The 10,813-nt window shown below is 32.9% G+C and overlaps 1 pseudogene; it reads right to left on the bottom strand.

Moving 5' to 3' along the window:
* Positions 1 to 274: 274 nt before the first annotated feature.
* LOC111771892 (proteasome subunit alpha type-1-like) overlaps positions 275 to 10,813 on the bottom strand; it is a 94,445-nt pseudogene continuing 83,906 nt past the window's right edge.

Below are 10,813 nucleotides of genomic sequence, written 5' to 3'. Positions count from 1 at the left end.
TAAAAACACAAAGACCCTATGTTCTTCATATAAAAACATTAGTACAAATACCTCTAATTTATAGAAAATGATCATATACATCCTTTCAAAGAAAAATGCACCCCATCATATGGCTTCAATGAGATTGCATGAAAAAAAATTGCATCAGGGCTACTTCCTAAAAATACCATTTGAGCACTTTGCATCTTTTGTTTCAAAGTATAGATTATGGTCATCAGTACATGGACCTGCATTCTTACTTATTTGATAATATGCATATAGATGGCCTTATCATTTAATGTTCTATTGATTAATTAGCCTTTTCTTCAGGTTCATCAGCAAGTTGAACAGGCTGTGCCATTCTCTGTGGTCTTTAAGACTGTCCATGAATGCTGGACACATTATCATCATCATAGGTCATAAACTAGAAGTCTTTACCAAAAATTCCAGTGGAAACCTTCTTTGTAGTTAGGGCCTGCTCTGCACGAAGTGTCTCTCTTAAGGCACATAGGCTATGTTTGACCAGTTCATTTAAATTTCACTCCATAAACTCAGACATATATCTCTTTAAGTGAGTATAGGCTGATTAAGAATGGGCTCCAATGGACATAGGTCTGCAATCAAATTAGTTAGCAGATGGGCAGGTTTGGAAAATGTGAGGGCCCATAACATCATAACCAGCAATAAGTAGGCCAACACCATATGGACTCTGGCCATATTGTTGTCTTAGTATCTGAGTCTTGCTTCTAATTAGAGATATAAGATGAGACACAAGAAGTAGCCTGTCAGTTGCTAATCTGGAATCAAAGTAGTCCTGGTGCATAAAATTATATAACAGTCTAGCATCAGCAGTGAGCCCCACAACTGAGACACCAAGATGTTAGTCAATGTGGAGAACTTTTTTCTGATGAGCCGCAAGTGTTTACTGTGTTCTCTTCAATGCAATTGTGGGGACCTGAAATTGGCCACCCCAAGATATGTCTCTTTGGCATCAGGATTATTTGAGGCTGATTGCTTTTGATAAACTGGGACAGGAAAGGAGGTTCTGAGGAATGGAACTTGCCATTTGTTAGGACACATTTACGTTTGTGAGGTAAATCTCTATCTGTAAAGGTGCCTCCCTCTCTGTACCAGGAAGAAGAAAGGAGATGACCTTCTTTCTAAAAACTCTTAATCAATACCAAAGGCAAGGACTTAAATCTGCATTTTATTGTGCTTCTCTGGTAACCTCCTGTAACTGACTCCCCCCGCACCAATGTTGGCATTTCTTTAAGGATTAAGCATCTTTCTTTAGGCTAGGAACTGATTGCTGAGCTCACCTGTGAGCACACAGCTCAAGACAATAGACTTGCCTCTGGCTACGCCCTCTGAGACAGCAGACCACTACCTGCTGTGTCCATCAAACACTGCTGACAGGGCAATCTTGTGACTATTGTGGGAGGGACATTTCAATCACATGTGAAACACCCTGTTTGGGGGTATATAACCACTCTGTGCACCCCACTTCTTTGGTGCCCTTTCTTCCTTCGGGAAGAAAGGCCCCAGGCCATGGTTCCTCATAAAGCTTTGTTTAATTTTCTCTTGCTATTCTGTCTCATGTGAATTTAATTCGTTCTCCGGCCAGATGAACCCCCATTTGGGAAGAGGAAATGTCTTCCTCCCCTACACAATCAACTCTGCATGAGTTTTCTACTTCAAACCAACTGGTTGAACCTTGTTAAACAGATTCCATTGCATATTCAGTTTGATGAATCCTTCCCTGAGGGCTCCAAACAGTGACATCATTGTCATACTGGTTGTGAAATATGGTTCTGGTTGTGGGCCTGGCTGTAACTTCCTACAAAGCTGTGGATACAAGTATCCCAGCCTCACATTTCATTTGCCACGTGCCTTTGAGAAACTCTCTTAATCTTTTTATGTTTTGAGTTTCTCACCTGTAAAATAGTGATAATAATAACACTAACTTCATAAGTGTGCTACAAGGATCAATTAAGTTTAGGAATGTGACACATTGGAAATAGTGCTTGATATGTACTAGTCCCATATAAAGGTTTGAAATCATTGGGTCACGATCACCATCATCATCATGGAATATAGGTACTTAAATATTTGTTGAATGAATCAATAAATGAGTTGATAAAGTGGGAAGCAAAAAAGAAAATGGGGTTAATCAAATGAGGGAAGAGCCTGAATGCCAATTTGTGTCATTTGACCTTTATCCTGTAAACAAAGAAAAATGTACAAAAATATTTTTTTGTTGGTGCTGAAAAGAAAAATATTAAATAAATACATGCCAATTTAGTTATTAAATTTATTTGTAAATTAATTGAATTTATCTGTAATTTATAACATTTTGGTTCAGTATCATTGTTAGATTTTATATAAATATTCAGGATTCTGACAAGCCATTATTTGAATTTAAAACTGTAAGCGAAAGAAGAAATTGTACACTTTTGCTCATTTCTAGATTATTATTTTCTGTTTGATGAAAGTCAGCTAATTTGGGAATTTCAAGACTGATAGCTTTGATAGAATGTTTCTGAAACTCACTCCACAAATTTTAGTTTATGAATGATTTTTTTCTATTTTTTCAGACATAATATTCTAGGGATAGGTAATTTTTGCTTCCCCCAAAAGTTCCATGTAATAAAACTCAAATAATTCATATTGTCAAATCTCAATATAATATCCATTTTAAGTGTGGTATCCTTTTCCTGGAATAGCTGCTATAAGAACTCATTCTGAAAAACACTCCATTCACTTATTTAATTTTTCTTATTTTGGCTTTGCTAATGTTGATTCAACGGTAATGGAACCAAAAATCAACCCCCAAATGCTTTATTGGAATATTACTGTCTCATTAGGAAAGGAACATAATATAAACTTTAATGATTTTTTAACAAATGCTATAATGCTTATTCAGATACAAAGCAGTCTATCACATTGGGAAAAGAGTGGATAATAGAAAATAAAATAAATTCTCTGTGGAATTTTCATGGCACAGTATTATTACAGAATGCACAATTTCTAGCTGATCTAATTCAGTTTCCATTTCTAGCAGATGGCAAATTTTAGTCCTTAGAATTTAATTATACAAGCAGCTAATTAGAACTTTAAGACATTAAGAAAGTTCAAATAATTTTTGGAGAAAATATGATATTGTAAAGTTTATTTTTTATAATATTCTACTTGCTTTTGCTAGAGAATGGCCAAAAGCATTTGAAAATATTAAAAGTGCCCCCTATAATTGTTGTACTGAAAATTGTTCAATTAAGTATATTATAGTAAAATTTTATGGAGCATATATAACGGATATATTAGAAGACTACAGATTGGATTTTTTTCCAAGATAAATTAAGACATATATAGCAACTAAAAACTGCTTGAACATTTTATGCACAAAATGAAGGAGTTAAAAAATATTAAAAGAGTAAACTAGTAATGCATACAATCCTCACAATGAGGTTAAATATTCTTGAACTAAGACGATTGTATTAGTAAGAGTAAGTTAGGCTATGCTGTGCTAACAACAACAAAAATAACCCAAAACCTCAAAATCCAAAGTAAATGTATAAAGGTTTATTTTTCACTTTGATTAGAGCTCAATACCAATCTGGCGACTTTGCCAGGAAGATGACCTCCATGCACTGAGTTAGCTTTTTTCTACTTTCATTTTGTGGCTCTATCACATAAACATGTGGCCTCCATAATCATTAGAGAAAGGGAATAGAGATCAGGAGATTCACGCACCAGCTCTTCAATGCTCCATCCCAGAGATATCCCATGCCACTTCTGCTCATCTTTCATTGAACAGAATTAGTCACATGTGCTCTCTGAATTGATAGGGGTCTTGGTAATGTGGAGAGCGCATGGATATTCAGGGAGAAATAAAAAGATCTGCAATAAATAAATTGAACACATATACTCTTTTTCTTACTTTTCCAGGTAAGGCAACGTCAATATTTCTCACATTACAAAGAGAATGGCAACTGTGGAAATAAAAACATCAACACATCCTTATAATATTATTCTTCTTTAATGAAAAAACTTGATCTGATTTAAAAACAACTCACCAGGAAAGCATGTGTTTCACAAAGCAAAGGATGCTCATCTCCTTTCCTTATACTCATCCATCTCAACCAACATTTATCCAGTAGATAAATCCTTTGGGCACTCTAACATAGCAATTTACATACAAGTTTTCAGTAAATCAGTATTCTCCTATTATGACGTACCATTCATCATTATGTATTAAAACTCTGGCAGTTTTCTTGCTATAATTCAATATTTTATTTCAATATTTTAGTAAAAGATTCTGTATGTTTTGAAAATCAGTGAGAGTTGTATGTCTATAAAAATTTATTTTTAGCAAAGTTTCACTCATGTAGAAAGCATTTTGAACACATTTCCCTTTTGAACCCTTCCAAAATATCTTTTTGTTGTTTTGTTTCTAGTAATCGTTTTAATTTCCATTTTCAGTGTTAAAAATTTGTCTGATCACATTTTCTTAAGTGTATTTTTGATATATTTCCACCATGTCAATGATTTTTGCCTCAAAGTTCCCCTATGTAGTTCTCAGAGTGGTTGTAGTGGACAGATATAATAAGGAAAATAACAGAGGGGTAGAAATAGAGGAGAAGGGATAAAAGAAATGAAGATTGCTAGGTCGATTTCATACAGCCTGTGCACATCCTTCATCTCAGCTAAATTCATTCTGCTCACCTCTCTTTTCTTTCACAGTTAGGTTTATTCTTGTAACCTAATTTCAATTCCCAAGAATAATTTATTTCCACTCAGACATTCTTCCTCAATCATACTCCCAGGAGATAATCAAAGGCATAAAGACAGAGATCTCAACCCTGGATCTTGACCTTTTATCAAGTGGAATAATATCTGGGAACAAAGTTTTAAAAAACTTGATTATCAAGTTTAATTTTTAAAGCAAAATACTTAACTGAATTTCTATGTATTAGCAATGAAGAAATTAACATTAAAGTTTTATCAGTACCATTTACAAGAGTAAAGACAAAAATATTGTAGTAGGTAAAAATCTACAAAAGAAGTGCAGAGTCTGTATGCTGAAAGCAACTAAAATCTGATGAAAGATATTAAAGATGATCTAAATAAATGGAGAGCTATTCTATGTTCATGAATTAGAAGTTTCCATATTGTTAAGATATTAATTCTCCCCAATTTGATCTACAGTGTCAACGTGTTTGCAATCAAAATCCCAGCAGGAGTTTGTATAAACATCACCAACCTGATTCTAAAACATGTGCAAAAAGACAAAGACAATAGAAGAGCCAGAAAAATTCTGGAAATGAATAATAATGTGGAATTATTCTGCACAAGTTTAATACAAATATATAATCAAGAAAATATGATACTGGTAAAAAGAGAGACACATAGATTAATGAAGTAAAATATAGCTTCCAGATAGAGATCCAATGAAATATGGTCAATTGATTTTTGACAAAGGTGGGAAAGAGAAGGAAAAAGATATTCCATGCAAATGGAAACCAAAATAAAGCTGGAGTAGCTATACTTACATCAGACAACATAGACTTTATAACAAAGACTATAATCAGAGACAAAGAAAGGCATTACATAATGATAAAGAAGTCAATCAAAGAAAAAGATATAACATTTGTAAATAATTACCCAACATAAGAGAACCTAAATATATGAGGAAAGCATTAACAGAACTAAAGGGAGAACTGACAGCAATACAATAATAGTAGGGAACTTTAATACCCCATTTATATTAATGGATAGGTCATGCAGGCAAAAAATCAATAGGGAAACATTTGCCTTACATGACACATTGGACCAGATGGAGTTAGCAGACATATACAACAATCCATCCAAAAGCAACAGAATATACATGTTCTTTTCAAATGCCCATGGAAATTCTCTGTGATAAATCATATGTTAGGCCACAAAACAAGTCTTAATAAATTTAATACAATTGAAATCACATCACGCATCTTTTGTGACCAAGATGGTATGAAACTAGAAACAATTATAAGAAGAAAACTGGAAAATTCACAAATATGTGGAGACTACACAACATGCTACTGAACAACCAATGGGCCTCAGAAAAATTAAAAGAGAAATCAAAAAATGCTTGAGCCAAATGAAAATGGAAATACAACATTCCAAAACTTGAGGGATGCAGCAAAAGCAGTTCTAAGAAGGACATCCATAGCAATAAATTCCTATATCAAGACACAAGAAAAATCTCAAACAACCTCACATTACACTTCAAAGAACTATAAAAAGAAGAAAATATGAGGCACAAAGTTGGTAAAATGAAGGAAATAACAAATGTCAGAGCAGAAATAAATGAAATAGAGACTAAAAAGACAATAGAGGGGCTGGCCCTGTGGCCTAGTGGTTAAGTTTGGTGTGATCTGCTTCAGTGGCCCAGGTTCAGTTCCTGGGCATCAGCCTACACCACTCATCAGTGACCATGTTGTGGTGATGACTCACACACAAAATAAAGGAAGATTGGCATGGATGTTATCTCAGGGTGAATCTGTCCAAGCAAGCAAGAGGAGAATTGGCAACAGATGTTAGCTCATGCCAAATCTTCCTCAGCAAAACAAACAAACAAAAAAAGACAGTAGAAAATATCAATGAAACCAAGAGCTTGTTCTCTGAAAAGATAAACAACATTGGCAAACTTTTAGTTAGAGTCACCAAGAAAAAAAGAGAGAACTCAAATAAATAAAATAAAAAATGAGAGGGGAGATGTTACAACTGATATCACAGAAATACAAAGGATCGTAACAGACTACTACGAACAATTAAATTTGACAGCCTAGAAAAAAATGGATGAATTCCTGGAAACATAAAACCTACCAAGACTGAATCATGCAGAAATAGAAAAATGTGAAAAGACTTATTATTAGTAAGAATATTGAAACCGTAATTAAAACACAAAGTCCAGGACCAGATGGCTTCACTGGTGAATTCTACCAACATTCAAAGAAGAATTAATACCAATCCCTCTCAAAATCTTCCAAAAAATAGAAACTGAGGAAAGACATCCAAACTTATTTTATGAGGCCAGCATTACTTTGATGTCTAAACCAGACAAAGGTGCCACAAGAAAATAAAATTATAGCCCAATATCCCTGATGAACATGGACACAAAAATGTTCAACAAAATATTAGCAAACCAAATTCAACTGTACACTAAAAGGATAATACACCATGATGAAGTGGGATTTATTCCAGAGATGCAAGAATGTTTCAGTATCTGCAAATCAATTAATAAAATACACCACATTAACAAAATGAAGGATAAATATCATATGATCATCTGGTTAGATGCTGAAAAGAAGCATTTCACAAAATTAAGCATCCATTTATGATAAAAGCTCTCAATAAAGTAAATATAGATGGAACACACCTCAACATAAACATATATATGATCATAAACAAGATCATATATAGCAAGCTCACAGCTAGCATCATATTCAACAGTCACTAACTGAAAGATTTTTCTCAAAGATCAGGAACAAGACAAGGATGTCCAATCTCCCCACTTTTATTCAACATAGTATTGAGAGGACTAACCACAGAAATTAGGCAAGAAAAATAAATAAAAAGCATCCAAATTGGAAAGGAAAATGTAAAACTGTCACTATTTGCAGATGGCATGGTATTATATATAGAAAACCCTAAACATTCAATCAAAAAACTGTTAGAACTAATAAATGAATTCAGTAAAGTTGCAGGATACAAAATCAATATACAAAAATATGTTGCATTTCTATAAACTAATAACAAACTATAAGAAAGAGAATTTAAGAATACATTCTCATTTAAAATTGCATCAAAAATAATAAAATATCTAGGAATAAATTTAACCAAGATAATGATAGACCTCTACACTGAGAACTATCAAACATAATTAAAGATACCGAAGAAGACACAAATAAAGAGAAATATATGCTGTGCTTATGGATTGGAAGAATTAATACTGTTAATACTGTTATTATAATTTATTACATAATTTATTATAATATATTATTATAATATTAACAATAATACTGTATTGTTAATATTGTTAATAAGAATTAATACTACCCAAAGCAATATACAGATTCAATGCAATCGCTATCAAAATTTCTATCTCATTTTTTCACAGAAACAGAATAAACAATCCCAAAATTTGTATAGAACCACATAAGACTCCAAATAGCCAAAGCAATATTAAGAAAGAAGAACAAAGATGGAGGTTTCATGCTCTGATTTTTCAAACTATACTTCAAATCAATGTAGTCAAACAGTAAGGTGTTGGCATAAAAACAGACACATATATCAATGAAATAGAATAGAAAGCACAGAAATAAACCCACGTATGTATGGTCAATTAATTTATGACAAAGGAGACAAGAATATGCAATGAGTAATGGATAGTCTTCTCCACAAATGGTATTGGGAAAATTGGACATCTACATGCAAAAGAATAAAACTGGTTGACTATATAAAGGAAGTCAAATATTTGTCCTGCCTTTTGTGTACAATAATATGTCAGCACAACCAAATAGTTCATGAGCAAAATGTTTCTTTATGGAACAGAATTATATTTAAAGAAATTAATAGGACAAATGGCACAGCTTCCTCAGGATGATTCTGAAGCTTAGGAACAAGAGAAATGTGAATCTGAAAAACTAGCAGGAATTATAGGAATCCTTGCTGCTATTAAGATTATTCAAGGAAGGATAAAACAAGAAGAAACACATTTTGATGCAAACTGCTTACCACATTGGTCATTCTAGACTCTACTATCAGTATTCTCAAACCTAAAACAAAATGTGGGATACTAAAGAAACTTAATTCTATATCATGGGCTCCACATATGAGGAAGAGGAACTCAACCTCTGTGGTGGTGGTGATGTTATTGTACAGGTTAGAAATCAGTTCTGAAGCCATAAGATTTTGCATACTTGGGGGAAATATTTACGACTTTTCATGTATGAATATTATTTGACAGATGGCAGGACACACTAAGGACCAGTTATTTTAAAAAACCCAGTGCCTCTGATTTCTTGGAATATTTAGAATCTTTTGCTTAATCAAGCTGCTGATGCTTCTCAAAATCACTTTAATCCCGACATGACTTACGTTTCAAAGACTACCAGAGGAATAACATGGCATAATATACTCCATTCTAATGATGATGAGCGTGAGTGTTGGAGGAAGAGAACAGGGATTACGTGTATAAATTTGAATAAGCTAATATTGAATACTATAGTTGTTTCTTATTAAAGACAACTTTATGGTCCATGTATATTTAGAGGTCGTCTAAAATATTTTACACACAGTACTGACTGGACGTAGATCACTCAGAATGGACTCAGTCCATGTCCATGGAACAGGAACATAGAGACCTTTCTTCTATAACAGGCATTATATTTTTAATTGATTGCTCTTGAAGAGGTCTAGGAAATTTTGGGATTAGCAATGCACAGGACACTGAGGGGCTAGGTAATAATGAGTAAAGAAATATTTAAATATTTAATATCTAGTATAGCAATGGGAATGGTTTTAACTGTTTGTCCTGGCTGTTGTCAAAGTGTACTGTAGGTCATTAAGGCATGCATTTTTGCCTCTTTCTTTGATCCTCACTATGTTTCATTTTTATTTCTCTTTATTTATCTCACTTTTAATATACGGTATGTTGCTAGGTTCCATGTTCGAAGATTGTTTTTATGGCATAAAGATAATTCTAAATAAGCACACATGTTCATTAAATCATGAAAATCTTAATTCTAACTATACAGACCCAACACCATCTTTAATTTCAACTCAAAATCCACTTATATTTTTGGTCATCTGCTCTGTATATAGAAATCTAAGTAAACACATTCCTAGATTCAAAATTTTAACTTTTCCTAACTAAAAATAACTTTCCAGCATAATTATTGATCTGACCTGTCAATTACTTTAAAACATTTTTTCAAGTTATGTTAAAGTAGATGTTTGGTTTGACCTGATTGACCATTGGAATTTAATGTTTTACTTGCTAGCTAGCTGTTAGATACCACCTCTTTTGGATGACTGTGACTCGTGGCTTAAGTTATTCTACTTTCTCAAAAATCCTAATCCTTTTTTGATAAACATAATAATCTAACATTTATCAAACTTCCATATATACTTTTGCAGTTTTTCTCATAACATCAAGTTAAGGCTTTCTCCTAGACAAAGTCGATATAAAATAGGAATCAAACTACTGTTTTAACCTGTTCAATTTCTCAGAATTAAAAAACAAAAATGGCAACAGAAACAGTCCCCTTTTACTTTCTCAGTTATTTTGTGCAAACAGTTAATCTCATAAGCAAGGAACGAACAAAGCAAGAAATTAGCAGCTTTTCATAATTCTTGAAAGAAACATTTTTCCACTTTGCTGCATTTGAACTAATGTTTTTTACTTCAATGACATTGACTTAACTTTTAGGGCTTCCTTCAGATCTACAAAGTACTTAAAATACCAATAAAATCCTTTAAAGAAAATTGCTTTCCAGTAAAAGATAGCATTTTATTTTTAATCTTTAGCAAAGTTGATTCCAAGAATCTTCTTCCTAAGGCATTTCTCTGATTTTATTTTAAATTGTCGTTGATGCAATATCCTTGACAGTAAGTTTAAAAAGGATATTAATATAGGCCTGAATAAGTTATAGGTCATAGATCTTAGTATTAGAGTAAGGTACTTCATCATCTTAAATATGGTAAATATATGAGATAAACAAAAAAATAAATGCACTAAAATATTCTTGGGGAAAGTATTCACTATCTGAATGCTCACTTCATGTGGCTATTT

Source organism: Equus caballus, chromosome X (genome assembly GCF_041296265.1).
Source record: "Equus caballus isolate H_3958 breed thoroughbred chromosome X, TB-T2T, whole genome shotgun sequence".
Lineage (NCBI taxonomy): Eukaryota > Metazoa > Chordata > Mammalia > Perissodactyla > Equidae > Equus > Equus caballus.
The sequence above is the reverse complement of the archived record's forward strand: the minus strand, read 5'-3'. Positions and strand labels throughout refer to the sequence as shown.